This window comes from Ricinus communis, chromosome 1 (genome assembly GCF_019578655.1).
Source record: "Ricinus communis isolate WT05 ecotype wild-type chromosome 1, ASM1957865v1, whole genome shotgun sequence".
Lineage (NCBI taxonomy): Eukaryota > Viridiplantae > Streptophyta > Magnoliopsida > Malpighiales > Euphorbiaceae > Ricinus > Ricinus communis.
The window spans coordinates 19,246,827-19,265,640 of NC_063256.1; the positions used below are offsets into that span (position 1 = coordinate 19,246,827).

At 37.2% G+C, this 18,814-nt stretch overlaps 1 pseudogene; it reads right to left on the reverse strand.

Moving 5' to 3' along the window:
* Nucleotides 1-12,682: 12,682 nt before the first annotated feature.
* Nucleotides 12,683-18,814, reverse strand: part of LOC125369812 — a 125,806-nt pseudogene continuing 119,674 nt past the window's right edge.

The window sequence follows — 18,814 nt, forward strand, 5'->3', positions numbered from 1 at the left end:
GCTTATCTTCCATCATCGAAGGGACTTCTGGAAAATCCACCAAAAATTCCTCTAACTGCAACTCAGCATCATCAACTGTACGTTCTTGTTGCTAGTCTTTCAGAGGAATCATGTTCGCCTCTTCGTTTTCTGGTTCTATCTCCATGTTCAAAGAGTCATCCTGCACAAAAGCATCATCGTCAAACATAATAGATAACCCAAAAAAATTCTCACCTGAACGCAAAGTGACGGCGCTCAAGTGTTCCTCGGATTCAGTAGCGTTTGATGGAGTTCCCAATTGCTCTTCAGCTAGTAAATTGAAGATTAAGCCTACTTGATGCTCTATGTTCTTAATCAAGGCTTGTTGATCTTCAAGTATCCTCTCTGTTTGTTGGAATCTATCCTCAAGACTTGCAATAAACCTCATCATCAGCTCCTCTGACACTAACTTTTCACCTTGAGTTGATGGTGCAAGATTAGGCTGCTGAAATTCTGGTAGTTCTTGGCCATCTAAGCTCCATCCAAAGGGTGAATGAGTGCTCAACTCTTGATTGTAGGTGCTTCCATATGAGTCATTTGGCCAACTTCCCGTATAATTCACCTGTTCATAGTTATAAGAATAATGAGCAACATCACTATACAATGGACAATCATTACTCAAATGTAAACCACAACAAAATTCATAAAAAACTTGAGATGAAAGGATAGGAGTGGAGAGTTGATCGGTAGCCCTGCAAAATGATTCCACTCGAGCTTCTAAAGATGCACGGGTATCCCAATTTTTAGCACTCTCTTGGTTCCTAATCCCATTTTCCAACGTGTGATACAAAGAGTTTAGCATTGAACCTCCTTATCATCCACTATCTGAATCATAAACTTAACTAAATAAATATGTACAATCAAAACAGAAATAAATATAAATAAAAATAATAAAAAAAGGCTAAATTAACAAATAGCAAATTTCACTCTAGTTTTCAAACATTCCCCGGCAACGGCGCCAAAAACTTGATGTGTGCTACTTGTGTTAGCTACAATCTAAGGCAGTGTACCTATCGATGCAGTCTAGCACTAATGGCGAGTACCAAGGTCGTATTCCTCAGGAAAGTGAAAGCCCAGAGTTACTTCTTTGTTCTTTATTATATTAACCTAAGATGAATGATGAATAATTTCTAAACTAACTAATAGCTACAAGCTAAGTTCTAAGGGAGATGCAAGAGTAATTGATAACTAAAATAACCAAGACAAGAAAGTAAACCCAAAGGGAACCTAAACTAGTTGGTAATCAAACACAAGATAAAGGATTGGTGAGTCTAATTATGCTACCCGTGGACGAATTCTTAACCGAATTCGGTTTCTTTCTCGAGATAACTGAATTCCTAAACCTAATAACCTAAAGTTGGAATCTCTTCCTAACGATTGATTCTTAAATTAGCATTAAGCTTTAATCCGCCTATATTAAGCTTTGTTAATTCTTAATCCGGCTAGTTAATTATCCTTATCTCTAAGCGATTATTAACCAGTTCTTGCTATTCAAAATTCCAATTGCTAAATGGACTTCTCAATCACACAAAGCAATCTAAGCACACAATTCACAACGTCTCATGAATAATGCATTATCTTATTAATACTGAAAGCAAGAAGAATACAAAACTAACCCAAACAATCCACAATATAATATCAAGCCAACATAGTAAAGAAATCCCAATGGATTTAATCAATCTAGCTAATCATGTTCATTATCAAAATCCATAAGAATACAATTACAACAAAGAGTAAAGGTAGAGAAAACCTGATTACACCCTTGGATGAGAGTAAATAGCCCCAATTCCTCTTGCTCAATCTTGAATCGATCCTTGTTCCTCTTGCTCGATTTGAAAACCAATCAACGAACCTCGCCCAATCTTCAATCTTTGAAGGGAATCCGATTGAAACCTTGATCCAAGTCTCCTTTTCCCTTGGTTTCAGCTCAGAAAACCCTTAGGGAGAGAAAAGTTAGGGTTTTTGAGACGTTCTCCCCCACTCTCCTTTTTCTTTCCTCTCTTTTTTCTTTTAACTAATTCCCCCTCTCGCTGCCAGCACAGCCGTGTTGGTGGTCGTGTTCCCAACACGGGCTGGTGTTGATGCCCGTGTTACTCTCTGTGGCCGTGCTCCCTAAAACTTCTGTTTCTTTGATGTTTGATGCACCAACACAAAGGTGTTGGGAACACGGCAAGTGTTGAAACCAACACGGCCATGTTCAGCTTCCTCTTGCTCGTACTTAGCTTGTTTCAGCAGCTTCGGCGTCCAATTATGCTCCAATTCTTCCCTTTATCATCTTTTGACTTCTTTTGGACCTAATGCACACAAATAGACGCATAGGGTGAGTGTTGGGACCAATTCACATCTAAATGTCCATAAAATCAATCTTAAAAACCCCATTTAGATGTGTGTATTTTACGCACATCAACTACTAGATTCATGTTGGGTCCAGTTTTAAGCCTAAGTCAATATGGCCCATTTTAATTGATCAATCACATAATCACATATTTAATTAACATACAATAAACAAAATAAGCAAAATGAAATAGAGAGTAAAGTTAATTATTACAATTCGGCCTATAACTACGATTGTGAAAGGAAAAGACCTAAAAATTATACGGAAGCCGAATATATATCGAAGAATCGTGCAAAAAGCAAAAGAAAAGTTTATTGGCATGAACAACCGATCGGTTCTATGTGTACGGCCGATCAGCTCAACATAGAGCCAATTGGCATTGCATTAAGCCGATCGGCTCTAAGGTTCCGAGCTGGCTTTTAATGATTCTTGAGTACTTTTTTGCATCCCTAGAGCCGAATTTCACATGCACAAACATTAAAATAGACTAGAATAAAAGAAAATAGGATAAAAACATCAAAATAAAGGTGACAAAAAGTCAATTGAATGATCAAAATCCTAAACTGATAAAAAACCCTAAGTGCAATAAACTAACAAATGGTAAATCAATTAAGAAAATCATATTTAATAGGTTTAATTACTAATCATAATGGGAAAATAAATCTAACTATTAATTTTATAATATATTGCTAATTAAATATAAAGCCCTAATTGAAAAAAATATCAGATTTCAAAATCCTAAGTTCTTATTATTAGAATCAAACCTAATAATCATGCATATTTATCAAAAATATTAATTTAATCATTCTTATCATATATCAAAACTCTAATCATATTCTTAAGAACGAATAATATAAAAGAAGAAAGAAAAGAAAAAAGGAATGAAATAACCAATTTTATGATTAGTGCAGATGTATGATCGAAAGAACCCTCAGGTTGTCACCATGAATGTTGGATTTGTGAGTCTCAGGCGACGGGGATGCAGTTGAATTTAGAACCGGGTAGGTCTACAATGCTGGATCGTTTCTTCACGAGAAAAGGGTTTCAAAAAATCCTCTTTCTTAAGTGGCCTGGGTTGAGGACTTCGTGTGCTTAGGACTTCGCTCCACTGGGGAATTTTCAATTTCACACCACTAGGGGTTTGAGGACTTGGCCTGCTTGAATTTGAGGACTTCACCTACTTGGATTGAGGGCTTCGCCTGCTTAGATTGAGGACGTTGCATGTTTAGATTGAGGACTTTGCTTGCTTGGATTGAGGACTTTGCTTGCTTTTTAGGAATTACATCTGTTGGAATTGGGATCTGCACCCATCTGATTAAGGGGCCACATCCACTAATCTTGGGAACCATGCACGTCTGATTTGGGAGCCACGCTCGATGATTTAGAAACTATACCCGTCCGATTTGGGAGGCATGCCTAATAGTTTAGGAACCATGCCTATCTGATTTGGGAACCACACCCATTTGATTTAGGAGCCACACTTGATAATTTGAGAACCACGCTCATATGATTTGGGAGCCATGTTTGATTTTTTGGGAACCACACCCGTCTGATTTGGGAGCCACACCTGATGATTTGAGACCTATACCTGTTGATTTGGGAATCACGCCCGTCTTATTTGGGAACAACACCCATTTGATTTAGGAGCCACACCTTATGATTTGGGAACCACATCCATCTAATTTGTACTTGCAGAGACCTCCTTCTAGCTTCTTGATTACTTTCCGCTTTGGGATGCAATTATGTTATAATTTTTGCTTTGGGTTGTGATTTGGTAAAATTTCCCACTTCCTGGTGTCAAACTGATAACTTCCTTATTTTCTTGGATAATTTCCGCTTCAGGATAAAAAATAGTGATTTTCCCACTTTAGGATCTTCTACTTCGAGGAGTAAATTAGTCATCCACTTCGAAATCTTCTACTGTGAGAAGTACACTTATTCTTTAGAACTTGAATTGGTTCTCCAGTTCTAGGAATATGCTTCTGATCTTCTACTACGGGATGTCTAATAATATTCTGCTTCGGGAAGTAAGCTGATTCTCCACTTTGGTGAATGAGCTAATCATTTTCCACTTCGGGATATAAACTTATGAGCTTCTACTTTGGAAAGTAAACTGAGTGTAGATCAACACTTGTTGTAGCGAGATTCTTATTCATCGAACTTTTATTCATTTTCCTGTTACAGGTTAGTGGTACATATACAAGTATACATATATTATATTAGTAATGAGGGTGCATGATATGCAAATTATGTATAACATGTAATGCATCTTTAAAAATCATCCTTTAGTTTTGATGGAGGCATTCTGGCTCCTATCAACATCAACACTTTGAGAGTTCAATTGCTTTCTCTTCGGCACATGGCATGGAGCCTAATGGTCGATAGAAAGAGATCTAGACAATGATGCATATCAAAAACCTAAAAGTAATGATGACCGCAGGAAGCATGGTTCTAAAGATAACTCAAGCATGGAAGAACTGAATAGTTTTTCCTGAAGACTGTACTGATACTTGTGCAATGATAGTTGGCTTCACGACAATCTCATGCAAATAACAACCGAATCTCTTTTCTTTTGTTACTTTTACGCCCTAACTTTTGTCTAACTTGCCTTTTCAAGTTTTTAACTTAGCAGGCTAATGTCTTAACTTTTGCCTAAGCTACCCTTTCGGGTTTTCAACTTAGCAGACTTTATTTTTGCTTAAGCCATCCTTTTAGGTTTTCAACTTAGCGGTTTTTTATACTTTTCTCTATTTTCTTTTTTTTTTTAATATTTTTACAGATTTAGTTACTCGAGTACTTACAGTCTCTTTTGTCAAGCTTGTAGATGATTCTATTGATTTTCAGGACTTTCTGTAAGATAAGACTTCTTTAAATTATGTTGAAAGGCTTTGACTCTGCCGATTCATTGTGCATGATGTCAAGATTGGAGACTCAAGTGCTGCCAATTCTTGGAATTTTTCCTATAGGAGAGTTAAAGAAATTGATCTTACTTTCATTCACATCTTATAAATTTCGCTTTTTATTCTGTTTTATCCTTCTGGCAGTGCACAAGCAATGAAAATTGATGTGCAAGTTTGATAAAAATTCTAATCAAATTTTTTTCATTCAATCCAGGCACAAACACGTATATTGTCTATTTCATATAGTACTACTCTTGTTATTAACGAGTCCATTCAGATTTTCTAATCAACTATTTTTTTCTCACTTTTTTTTTAAAATTTTTCCTAACTAGCCTATACAGGTCCTCTAGTCAGGATCCATTTTTTCTATTTTTTCTTTGCTTTTTTTTTTCAAAAGATAGTATCTGAAACAGTACAGATTGACCTATGAACTTATTGCCCCCGAGGTCTGAACTCCTTCTAGCATCTTCGAGCTTAATCTTTTTCTTGTCTCATTTCTTTTTTGATATAGAAGTTTCTAACTCAATTTAGATTTCTTTTCGGAGTAAAATGCAATAGGTCTTGCACTTGTCAAGATTAGAACACTAATCTTTTAATATCTTCTAATCTTCAAAGGTCCATACTTCAAGGTTGTAATTAATATAATGGCGGATGAACTCGGCCTTCTTGCTTTGCCCCTAGTGTTTTGAATAATTTTGAGACCTTGAATTCAATCATGCATACCAAATACTATCTCTCTCTTTTTTTTTTCTCTCTTCCTTTTTTTTTGTTTTTTCTCACTTTTCTCTCTTCAAGAGTGATATTATGTGTAGTAGAAATATACTTAGAATTATAATTTGAGCCTAGATCAAATAAATGAATTCAAATAGAATTAATGTCAAACATACTCATGTAATAATCATTATAATGCAAAATACCATTAAGATAAACATCAGATAAGCAAAAATCAAAGTTATAACACTGATCCTAAAAGCATAATCATGTTTTTGTGTTAAAACAAATCAAGAGCTGAATCTCGTGAAGCTTCATAATCTTCAGATAGTTGGTCTTTGATCTCTGAAACTTTAGAGTTTTTCATGCTCCAACTAGCTTTAACATTTTCCATTTCTTCTACTTGTAAGCCTCATCATACAAGCCTGTGAAGGTCTTGGGATTCATCATTTGTAGCTTTTTCACCCAAGATGGGAGGATATTTCAGACTATCATCTGAACTTGATCCTTTTCAGAAGACTTATTCTTCATTAAAATTGATTTATTCCTCCACCTAGTCAAAAAGTCAGAAAAGGACTCGTCGGGCTTTTGCTTTGTCAATTCCGAATCACTTATAGAGACTTTTATGTGACCATTGTAGTCATATTGTCACACAAAAGCATCAAAAAAGCTTTATCCAATTAGACTTGATGGGCCTTTCCAACCCATGGTATCAGTTCATAGCTAGCCCTTATAATGAAAGAACAAACAGCTTGATGCTTTGGGTCTTAGCTAAATGAATAGTACTCATGATAGTAGAATATTGCTTCAGGTGCACCTTTGGATCTCTAGTTCCATTGAATTTCTAGATTTTAGGCATATGAAATTTAGGAGGTAACTTGCCCTCTCTAATCAACATCAATTATCAAAATCAAAGGTTGAATCTAAAATTGATCTTTTAGCATATCTTGCACCTTGTCAGACCTTTTAGTCAGACTGTGCAAAACCTCGAATTCCATAATGGCTTTTGCAGTAAGAGCAGACTCTTTCTTAGCTTGTTCTAGCATGTAATCATCTAAGTTCTAGAGGTGCTCACTGTGTGCTTCCATATCATGAATAGCAGCAACAGTAGTTGTAGGGACAGTACTAGTCTTTTGGATAGTCTGTTTTCTAAAAGTCTCAGCCAAAGCTTGCGGGAGGTCCTCTCGAATCATAATCCTTAGGTCAACCATGATTGCAGCTTTGATAGCATCAATGTCTTTCTTGTGGGCTATCTTCGTTACAACTTCTGAAGTACTACTTCTTGGGCTCTTTTCTTAATTGTTAGTAAAATGGGCCCTTTTAATATCCATTCTTGTCTTATCTAAACTAAGAATGATAATCTAAAATGGCTTCAAAAAAGAGTTAGTATGATGCATACAAAATGCATGGGATGTATGATGCAATACAAAATGCATGGGATGTATGATGCACGTACTATGTAAAAAGACAAAGAGAAAGGTTTAACATACACAAAGTCATTATACAAATCATTCTTCCGACCTATTTCTCATGCACATGGTTCATGGCGAGTCTTTCTTTCCTAGGATTTTGGGTTTAGGCTTTCTACCAATAGGGGAATAGTAAGTCTGACGTGCATGCCATAAGCTCTCAAAGTAGTGATGCAAGAATAATCTGTTAAATAATAAAAATAAAGACAAACATACATTGGAATCAGTTTCTTTTATCCCTAATAGAGTCGCCACTGTGGGTGACAGTTTCGAGTGTGCACCCAAGTGTCTTTAGCGACTACAACATTGTAAGGCTTCTCAACCTAATCGAGAATATGCTAACTAGTCACTGAGACTAGCATAGAGATGGGATTTGCCACTCGAGTAATCACCGGGACACTTTTACTAATGGGTGGCGTTTCTCAATGATGGGCTACTAATGCAACCTACGGCTAAGGCAGTGAACCTATTGATGTGGCCTAGCACTAGTGAGTATCAAGGTTGTATCCCTGGAGATCGGGTGAACCTAGAGTTACTACTGTTTGCTATGTTATCTAGTCTGAACAACTCAATGAAGTGTTATGCTATGATTGAATATGAACAAATTAATTAAATGTCAATTAATCCGAAAGGATAATGGAGCAACACAAGAAGAAAGCAAACCTAAAGGGGACCTAATTGCGATGGAATTACTAAAGTTGATTATCTTGATTACCAAATTGGTTACCCATGCCTGAATCCTAAAATGAACTCAGATCCTCTCTCGAGCTCACTGAATTCCTAACTCTGGGAACTAAATGCCGGAATCTCTTCCTAACAATTAATCTCAGCACAGCATGAAGCTTAGATTCAAGTCTATTAAGAGTTGTTAATCCTTAATCCGGCTAGCCAATTAACCTTATCTCTAAGTGTTATTAACTAGTTCTTGCTTAATCAAGTTCTAACTATTTAACGAATTTCTCAATACCAATTAAACAATCTAAACAATATTTTACTCAACGTCTCAAGTGAAATGAAATTAACTTTTATTACTGATAAGCAAGAAGGATACAATTTGGTAACTTAATTTCATTTTATTACTAATCTCAAGTGTATATAGGTGAGAGAAGATCGACAAGCTCTCAACGCAAAAATACAGAGAAAGTGCTTACCATAAGCTTGCTTATAGATCCAATCTCCACTACTGTGAAATAATCAATAATCATGATCAAAGGGTCTTGAGCCAGGTTGTAATGGGGTTAAGGTAGGGTATGGAGAAATATGGAAAGTAGGCTAAAAGTTGTTGGAAAATTATACAGGTAATGCAAGAAAATAGCCAAGGATCAAATGCTGTACCAAAAATGAACACTAAGTTGCTCCAATAATAAGATGATGCTCGAAATGAACTAAAAGAATACTCTTCTCTTTTTTTTGATATATACTATGTATATATATTACAGCAGCTTATGTAGGGTCTGCTGTGGTTATTGACCTAAACAATAAAAATGAATAACTCATTTTGGATTGAAGAGAGCATCTACGAAAAATCTAGCAACTTAGTGAATATATATAAAAAGAATGCAAATTGATCCAAAATGAAATGCGACATAAACTTACATAATTTCAAGCAACAATGGTAGAAAGAATGGTAAAATGAATGGAAGTGTGATAAAATGAGTGTCAAAGGTGAATTACAATGAAAAAAAAAGCTAAGGCTCAAAATTGGTTCACTAAGGGAAGAAAAGAAAAGGGTTAGGCTTTTGGCCAAATTGTGTAAATCCTAAGTGCCTAAATCATCTCATGACTATCAAAAATTCATGTAATCTCAAAAGGCATCACAAAGCAAGTTCTAAAAACAAAAATTTTGTACAATGCTCATTAATTAAAAATAAAAGGAGCATAAAAAAAATAATGATGCCCAAATTGGCTCAAAACCTCACTATTTGAGTGGGTTAAAATTGCATGAATTCTCAAACCAAAGTTTAAACAATCAATCATAATAATAAGCAGCAATAGTTCTATATCCAAGATAAAGTAAAATGGAAAAATTAAGGAAAAACACCAGTTTTACCTGGCTCGATTGAAATTAAGAGATTCGTTCATTGCCTTCTTCCAACAAGATTTGATAAAAGCTATAAGGGTATCCATATGGTGTCATAGGATGTTGGGTTGATGCAGAGGCATCCCTGATACTTCTCCCCCGAGATCTCCTGTTCAGTCCATAATCCCAAGTGCATGCCGAATTGTGGGACTGACATTGAGAACTCCCTTCCCCCAAGTCTGTAATAAACTGCATCAGGCTGATGCCAGTTTATGATCTGTTGCTGCAGGAAGAAGGTGCTGAGGAACTCAATTGTAAGCTCACGGTAGGTTGGCTCAATGATGTCAAAGAATCGCGTATACGGCAGAGTCTCGAACAGAGTGCGCACATCCTGAACCAATCCCACTCTTTCCAGGGATATGAAGTCGATGCAACAACCCGCCATCACTTGCTTCCGTCTCATGACTTGGAATCGACTCTCATTATCTGCATTAGGGAATGTCCACAATGGATGACGACCAGGTGCAGGTGGGTTCATAGCTGGTGCTCTTTGAGCTTGGACTAGTTGCTGTTGCAGTGCTAGGGCTGGTGCTGGTGCCGATTTTGGTGCTGTGGAGGAAGATGTTCCTTCGCCACGAGATCGCTTGCTGGTAGTGATGCGTTTTGGTTGCTTTCTATGGGATTGATCGCGGTCCGTCATATTACTTGATGCAATGAATCATCAGTTATACGTACAAGAAATCAAGTTAATCATAAATCCTACTGAAAATTAAACAACATAATAACTATAATTCGACTAATAAAAAACTTTAGACTTAACAAAAGACTAAAGCCTCAATCTCCTACATAAACTAATTGACAAATACATTCCAACCTACTTTATCGTGCACCAACTAATGCAACTTTATTCTAACAATTATTCATAATAGAATGCCATAGACAAACTTTATTTTCGCCAAATCCCACCCTTATCATTTTCATAATCGACTTCACAACAAACATAACAACTAATGTAAATTAAATCTAATTGAGGTCATATTAAAGCAGTGTAACAACGTAAAACTACCAAAACATACTAACACATCCTAAATAAAGTACATGCATAAAAGAAACACTAAATTAAAAACAAGTAAAAGCAAAAAGTGAAGAGACTTACTTGGAATTGCTGAGAAAGGTAAGAAGGATGAGAGAAATGGAAGAAAACAACACCTTGGAGCTTAGAAAAGGGGGTAGCAAAATTTTTTGAAAGCCTTCCTTTTTATAGGCACGGAGGTCAGCACGGGCGAGGGCAAGGCTGTGCTGATCAGGACGGCCAGGACTCGGCCCGTGCTGAGCCTTTATGACTCAATAGTGCACCAATTAGCACGGGTGGGGGCACAACACGGCCTGTGTTGCTGCCCGTGGTCCCTTCGAAAGCCGTGATGAACGGCTGAAATCCCCCATTCTTCATGTGTCTTTCATCACGGGCTTGACTCAAGCTGTGCTGATGAGCACGACCTGGTGTTGTAGCCCATGATGGCTAAGGAAACCATGGTGAAAGGGGAGGACTCCGGGCTTTTCTTCGCCATCTCGAGTCGTTGAACTCCCTACCTGCAATTGACACATATACGCACATGTTTAGGCCATAAATCAAGTAAATATGGTCAAACGAAAAAGTTCGTCCTCACTGATTGCAAAAGTCTGAATTAAGTTAAAAAAAACCTAAATTTATACAACTATGTTAAATTGCTAAGTAAGTGTTCTAACTATTATCAAGCAAACTAAAATGAATGAAGTCAAAAGAAAATAACGAAATAACAAAAACTAACGAAAACATGAAATCATAACCAAAGTCGAATGTATAAAAGTGCTTATTTTGCTGAGTTATAAGCTTGACTCATCCGGATCAACCCTCTTGTGCATACAAAGCTAGGTCAACTCATTGCTCACCATCCAATGAGTTACCATGGTAAAGCTTCAACCGATGGCCATTCACTTTGAAATCTCCCTTCTCGGGATGATGTAACTCTACCACTCCATAGGGAAAGACCTGTCTGACCTAAAATGGTCTAGACCAATGACTCCGCAGCTTTCCAGGAAACAGATGAAGGTGAGATTTGTAAAGCAACACTCGATCCCCGACTTGAAACTCCTTAAGTCCACGAATCCTTTGGTCATGCCATTTTTTGTCCTTGCTTTGTAAGTTAATGAGTTTTCATACGCCTGCTGGCACCACTCATCTAGCTCACTCAGCTGCCACTGTCACTCCTTACTTGCAGAATCAATATCAAAGTTACAAGTCCTAAGGGCCCAGAGTGCCCTATGCTCTAACTTAACAGGCAAATGACATGACTTTTAATAAACAAGACGATAGGGCGTAAACCCTATAGATGTCGTAAAAGTAGTTCTAAATGCCCACAATGCATCATCCAATTTAAGAGCCCAATCCTTCCTACTAGTACTAACGGTTCTCTCTAAAATATGCTTAATACCCCTATTAGTTACCTCAACCTGCCCACTAGTCTGGGGGTGATAGGGAGTAGAGAATCGCTAAGTAACCCCATACCGCTTAAGTACCTTCTCTAATTGGGCATTGCAGAAATGTGTTCCTCTATCACTAATAAGCACCCTAGGTGTGCCAAACCTAGCAAACAATCGCTTATGGAACCTGCAAACAACCCTGGCATCATCAGTGGCCACAACTTGAGCTTCAGGCCACTTAGAAAAGTACTCAACAGTAACCAGAATATACTTATTACCATATGAAAAGGGAAAGAGTCTCATGAAGTCGATGCCCTTAACATCAAAAATCTCAACAACTTGCACACTAGTTTGGGGAATCTTATCACAAGAAGAGATATCTTCTGCACGTTAACAAGCATCACAAACCTGAACGAATTGTCGTGCGTCTTGGAAGAGCGTTGGCCAATAGAATCCTGCCTCTAGCACCTTCCTCGCTTATGGTTTGCCACTTGATGACCTCTAGTGGGTCCTTCATGGCAGTGCCTTAATATTTGGGGAGTCTCTTCGCCATACACACAACGGTGAATCACCTGATCTGCACACACTCTAAACAAAAAGGGATCTTCCCTAATGTAGTATTTCAAATCAGCAAAGAATTTCTTCTTTTGCTGATAAGTCATATCCTTTGGTAGAAGCCTAGCAACCAAATACTTAGCATAATCTGAAAACCAGGGAGTATCCATGTATACCTAAGTGACATATAAATGCTCCTCTGGAAATCAATCGTTTATGGTCGTTTCATCAAGTGCATCCAAGTGAGGATTCTCCAATCTTGATAATGGTCCGCTGACAGATTCTCCGCGCCCTTCTTATCCTTGATCTCGACATCAAATTCCTGCAATAAAAGAATCCACCGAATCAATCTCGGTTTTGCATCATTTTTTAGGAATAAGTACATTAATGCTGAGTGGTCCGTGAAGACAATGGACTTGGAGAGAACGAGGTACGATCTAAACTTGTCGAAGGCATAAACACTAGCCAACAACTCCTTCTCTGTGGTGGTGTAGTGCTCCTGGGCTCCTGTCAAAGTCTTGCTAGCATAATAAATGGGTTGGAACTTCTTTTCAATCCTCTGTCCAAGCACAACTCCAACTGCATAATCACTAGCATCGTATATCAACTCAAAAGGCAGCCCCCAATCAGGCGAAACCATGAACGGGGTTGTAGTTAGAAGTTTCTTAAGTAACTCAAAAGCAGCCAAGCATGCATCATTAAAAACAAAAGGTACATCCTTAACTAACAACTCAGTAAGAGGCCTAGAAATCTTAGAGAAATCTCTAATAAATCTCCTATAAAACTCGGCAAGGCCTAGAAAACTCCTAACTGCCTTAACAAAATTAGGAGGAGGTAGCTTAGATATAACCTCTATCTTAGCTCTGTACACCTCCATCCCAGTCTGAGAGATCTTATGCCCTAACACAATCCCCTCTCTCACCATGAAATGATATTTTTCCTAGTTAAATACCAAGTTAGCCTCAATACACCTAGATAACATACGCTCAAGATTTGCCAAACAAAGAGAGAAAGAATCACCAAAAACAGAGAAGTCATCCATAAATACCTCCATTGACTCCTCAATCATGTCCTCGAAGATAGCCATCATGCACCGCTGAAATGTAGCCGGTGCATTGCACAGTTCGAATGGCATCCGTCTGTAAGCGACCATCCCATAGGGGCAGGTGAAAGTAGTCTTCTCTTGGTCCTCAAGTGCAATATGAATTTGGAAATAACCTGAAAAACCATCAAGAAAACAATAAAATATGTGACCTGCCAAATGCTCAATCATCTGATCAAGGAAAGGAAGAGGGAAATAATCCTTCCGAGTTGCATCATTAAGCCTCCTGTAAGCAATGCAAACTCGGAAGCCTATTACCATTTGAGTCGGGATCAATTCATCCTTCTCATTCCTTACCACCGTCATGCCTCCTTTCTTGGGCACAACCTGCACAGGACTCACCCAAGAACTGTCAGAAATGGGATAGATCAAACTTGCATCAAGAAGTTTAATTACCTCCTTCTTCACCACTTCTTTCATGTTCAGGTTGAGCCGTCTCTGAGGCTAAACAACTGGCCTGAAACTGTCCTCCAACAAGATCTTATGAGAGCAAAAACTTGGATTTATGCTCTGGATGTTAGCTATTTTGAAGGCGAAGGCCTTTTTGTACTTCCTTAGAACTTCTAAAAGCATGGCTTGTTCTTTGGGAGTTAGATCAACTGTTATGATCACTAGTAAGCGCTTCTCTTCATCCAAAAAGGCATAAATCAAGTGGCTCGGTAACTCCTTCAATTCTAAGACTGGTAGGTCCTCGAATGAAGTCTTTACCTTTTGCACTCTAGACCTATCAAGAAAAAGATAAGAATTAGTTGACAAGCTCGGCTCAGAAGCCAATAAAATAACGAGTTGCTCCAACACTTGCTTGTTGGACAACTCTTCCTCATCCTCAGCTAATGCTACCTGCAAAGGGTCAGAACATAACATTTCCTGCAAATGGGACTCAACCATATCATCAATCACATCAACATAATACATAACATTATCATGGTCTAGTGACTGTCTTATAGAAGTGGTTAGGTCAAAGGTAATGGTCTCATCAACAACTCTAAGCTTTATCTTCCCATCGCTTACATCGATAACAGCTCTTGATATAGTTAGGAAAGGCCTATCCAGGATAAGAGGCACAGTGCTCTCACCTTCCATATCCATCACCACAAAGTCCATATGAAAGATAAATTTATCCACCTTCACAAGTACATCCTCAACAATACCTCTAGGAATCTTAACAGTCCTATCAGTTAACTGAATGCTCATCCTAGTAGGCTTGGATTCATGCAATCCTAACTTAGCAAATAAACTAGTGGGCATCAAATTAATACTAGCTCCTAACTTGGCCAATGCACCACTAATCGGCAAATCACCAATCACACAAGGGATAGTAAAACTCCCTGGATCTCGTCGCTTGTGTGGCAGCTTGTTCTGGAGAATAGCTGAACACTCCTCATTAAGTACTACTTGACCAAGATCCTCCAACTTTCTCTTGTTGCTCAAAATCTCCTTTAAGAACTTGGCATACTTCGACATCTGCGAAATTGCCTCAACAAAAGGTAAGTTAATTTTCAGCTGCTTAAACAAGTCAAGAAACTTACTGTATTGCTTGTCCACCTTATCCTGCCTCAACCTCGCAGGATATGGAACCGGGGGCTAATACTCCCGCATAGGGCTCTTTTGCTTGTCTTCTTTCTTCCTCTCGATCTCCACCACCTCAGGCTCTAGTCCTTCCTTAGTTGGCTCGTCCTGCACAATCATATCATCCTTATCAGCTAAAGGCAAAGAACTAGACAATTGCTTACCTGATTGCAAGGTGATAGCCTTGCAATGCTCCCTCGAGTTTGACTCTGTAGTGCTGGGGAGCGATCCTGAGGGTCTTTCTGAAAGCATCTTAGAAATCTGGCCAATCTGAGTCTCCAAGTTCTGAATCGAGGCCTGCTGATTCCTAAGTGCACTATCAGTCTGCTGGAATCTTATCTCGGTAGATGTCACAAACTTCATCATAAGCTCCTCTAACTTTGACTTCTTTTCAGGTCGAGGAGGAGCTTGTGCAGGCCCAGCTGGCTGTTGCTGTGGCTGCTGATGAAGTCTCTGAAAACCTGGTGGACCCTAGGCATTATTGTTCCTCAAACTGAAGTTGGGATGATTGCGCCACCCAGGGTTGTATGTGTTACTGTAAGGGTTGTTCTGCTGCCTTGGGGCATTCCATACACATAAAAAATAGATGGAAAAGTAGAAGAAGATGTATGTTAATAAGAACTCTAGGGTTTTGAAATCTGATATTTTTTCTAATTAGAGATTTGGATCTAATTACAAACATGCCATAGGATTAATTTTTAGATCTATGTTTCCATCATGATTAGGTAATTAAACATGTTTAACATGATCATGAATGATTTGTCATCTGTTAGTTTATTATACTTAAGGTTTTTATCAGTTTAGGGTTTTGATGGTTCAATCGACTCCTATTGGTTTTCTTTTAATGTATTCATTCTATTTTCTTTTACTCTAATTAGTTTCTCTATTTATGCATGTGAAATTTGGCTCTGGGATGCAAATACACTAAAGAATCAATGAAACACCAGCTTGGAACCCTAGACCCGATCGGCTCAAGGCCTAAATCCGATCAGTTTTGCAAGGCCAATCTCCACCTTTTTATTTTTTTTGACGATTTTTTATGTCCTTCGGCGTTTTGTAATAGTTTCTATATCTTTTTCTTTTCGCAATCGTAGTTGTAGCTGGATTGTAATATTAGGTTTACTTTCTACCTTGATTTCCTTTATTCTTGCTTATTATGTGGTTAATTAAATATGTGTTCTGTGATTGATTAATTAAAATGATAAAACCCTAAAATCTAAGTAGACTTAGTGGGCCTTGACATGTTTTAGTTAGGACTTAAGCTTTATTCAAAATAGGATCACAATAAATGGGCCTTATCATAATAAGTTGTCCATTAGGTCTAAAGGCTTGAAATCAAAAGCATAAGATGTAATTGGGCTAGACTAGGTGGGCTACATGCATAATTGCCTAGTAAACTAGGCTAACCACTCTAATATGGCTGGGCTTGAATAAAATGGGCTAGACTAATTAAGCTCTTGAATTTCGGCCTTTAGACCTAATGGACTACTTATTATGATGAGGCTCATTTAGTGTGATCCTAATTCTAATTAAGTCCAAGCCCTAAGCATGCCAAAGCCTGCTAAGTCTACTTAGACTTTAGAATTTTAGATCCAGTTAATGTTTATTAGCCTATTAGACTACCAGATTCATGTTCGGTCTAGTCTATGTGGCCCATTTAATTGATCAATCATATAATAATATATTTAATTAACCATATGATAAATAAAATGAAATAGAAAGTAAGAACCTAATTATTACAACCTGACCTACAACTACGATTGCAAAAGGAAAAGACCTAAAAACTATACAGAAGCCAAAATACATTGAAAATCATCCAACAAGCAAAAAAATTATTGGCTTGGCATGAACAACTGATCGCTCTAGGATTCCAAGCTAGCTTTCAACGATCCTTCAATACTTTTTCGCATCCCTAGAGCCGAATTTGACATACGCAGACATTAAAATAGATTAGAATAAAAGGAGATAGGATAAAAATATTAAAATAAGGGTGACAGAAGTCAATTGAATGATCAAAATCCTAAACTGATAAAAGACCCTAAGTGTAGTAAACTGACATATAGTAAATCAATCAGAAAACTATATTTAACAGGTTTAATTACCTAATCATAATTGTAAAATAAATTTAAATATTAATCCTATAAAATGTTTCTAATTAAATCTAAAACTGTAATTGGAAAATATCATATTTCAAAACCCTAAGTTCTTATTATCAGAATCAAACCCAATAATCATACATATTCATCAAAAACCCTAATTTACATACTTGTCATAATCAAAACTCCAATTATTGTTCTAAGAACAAATAATATAAAAGAAGAAAGAAAAGTAAAAATGAATGAAAGGACCAAGATGTATGGTGGAAAGAATCTTCAGCTTGTCACCTTGAACATTGGATCTGCGAGTCTCAGGCAATGAAGATGCAGTTGAATTGAAAACTGAGTAGGTATCTAGTGCTGGAGCTAGCTTTGTGAAATCTTCTATCAATTCAAAAAAGGGTTTCAAAAAATGCTCTTTCTTAAGTGCCTTGTTTCCTAAAATGACTCTTTGTTTAGTGGCTTAGGTCTTTGAATATTAACTATGGTCGTCAGTGAAATTCCTTTTATTTTTTTAATTTCTCTTTTTTTTTTCTTTTTCAGTGTTTCTTTTCTCGTATTTTCACAAACTATGGAATTTCAATTCTTCCTTCCTCCATTAAAATCCTAAACATCTCTTTCTATTTATAGAAGTATGATTTCAAGAGAATCCCTAAAGAAAGCAATAGAATTTTAGGAATATCAATAAATATTAGATTTTATTTTAAAAATTTAAATAATTATCGATTAAAAGGATGATTATCATAAAAAAAACTTCTAGAATATGTATTTTTGGACTTGAGATCGTCTCAAAAAACGATGTCATAGTGCAAAAACTCAATTGACACTATGTAGAGTGGATTGGCTCTATGTACAGCTGGTTGGCTCTACGTACAGCTGAATCGGCTTTATACATAGCTGATTGGCTCTAGACAGAAAAAGTTTATAAAAGACTTGCAATTAGGTCTCTGAATTTATAAAAACTGCCATTTTGACCCCAAACTTAAATTTTTCTAACATTTAGATCCAAATTGATGTCAAAAAGATAATTCTAGCTAGATTAACCTCGATCCTAGCCTTAGATTCGTCTGTCCTTCACTTATCGAGACCCGAGAAAGCAATAACTCTCATCAATAAGGTTTTCTATTTTTTCTTCGATATCTGGATTTGGAAAAGGAATGGTGACAACATCAATGATTGGTGGTGGAATAGAAGTGAATGAATTTGAGGTAGGTATTATTCATTAAGATAATAATAGTGACAGTGAAGACCCTGACTCTTTACCTATAGATGTCAGCGATATAGACGATGGCTTGGATGATGCTGACTTTAGCTCAGAAGATGAAAAGCACCTTGAAGTTAGGAAAAACTCAAGGTGGGCCAAATTACATGAAATGGAGTCATATAATGATGATAAAAAGGCCATTAGTGCATGGACAAGTTCTATTAAGAAGAAAAGGCAGTAAGACAAAATCTACAGTAGAGAAAACGAATGAGAAACCTACAATTGAGGTAAAGAAAGGTGTTGCAAAGGATTCATTCCTGACAGTTGAGATGAGAAGGAGGAGAGTGGCTATGACACTGATTATTAGTCATCAGA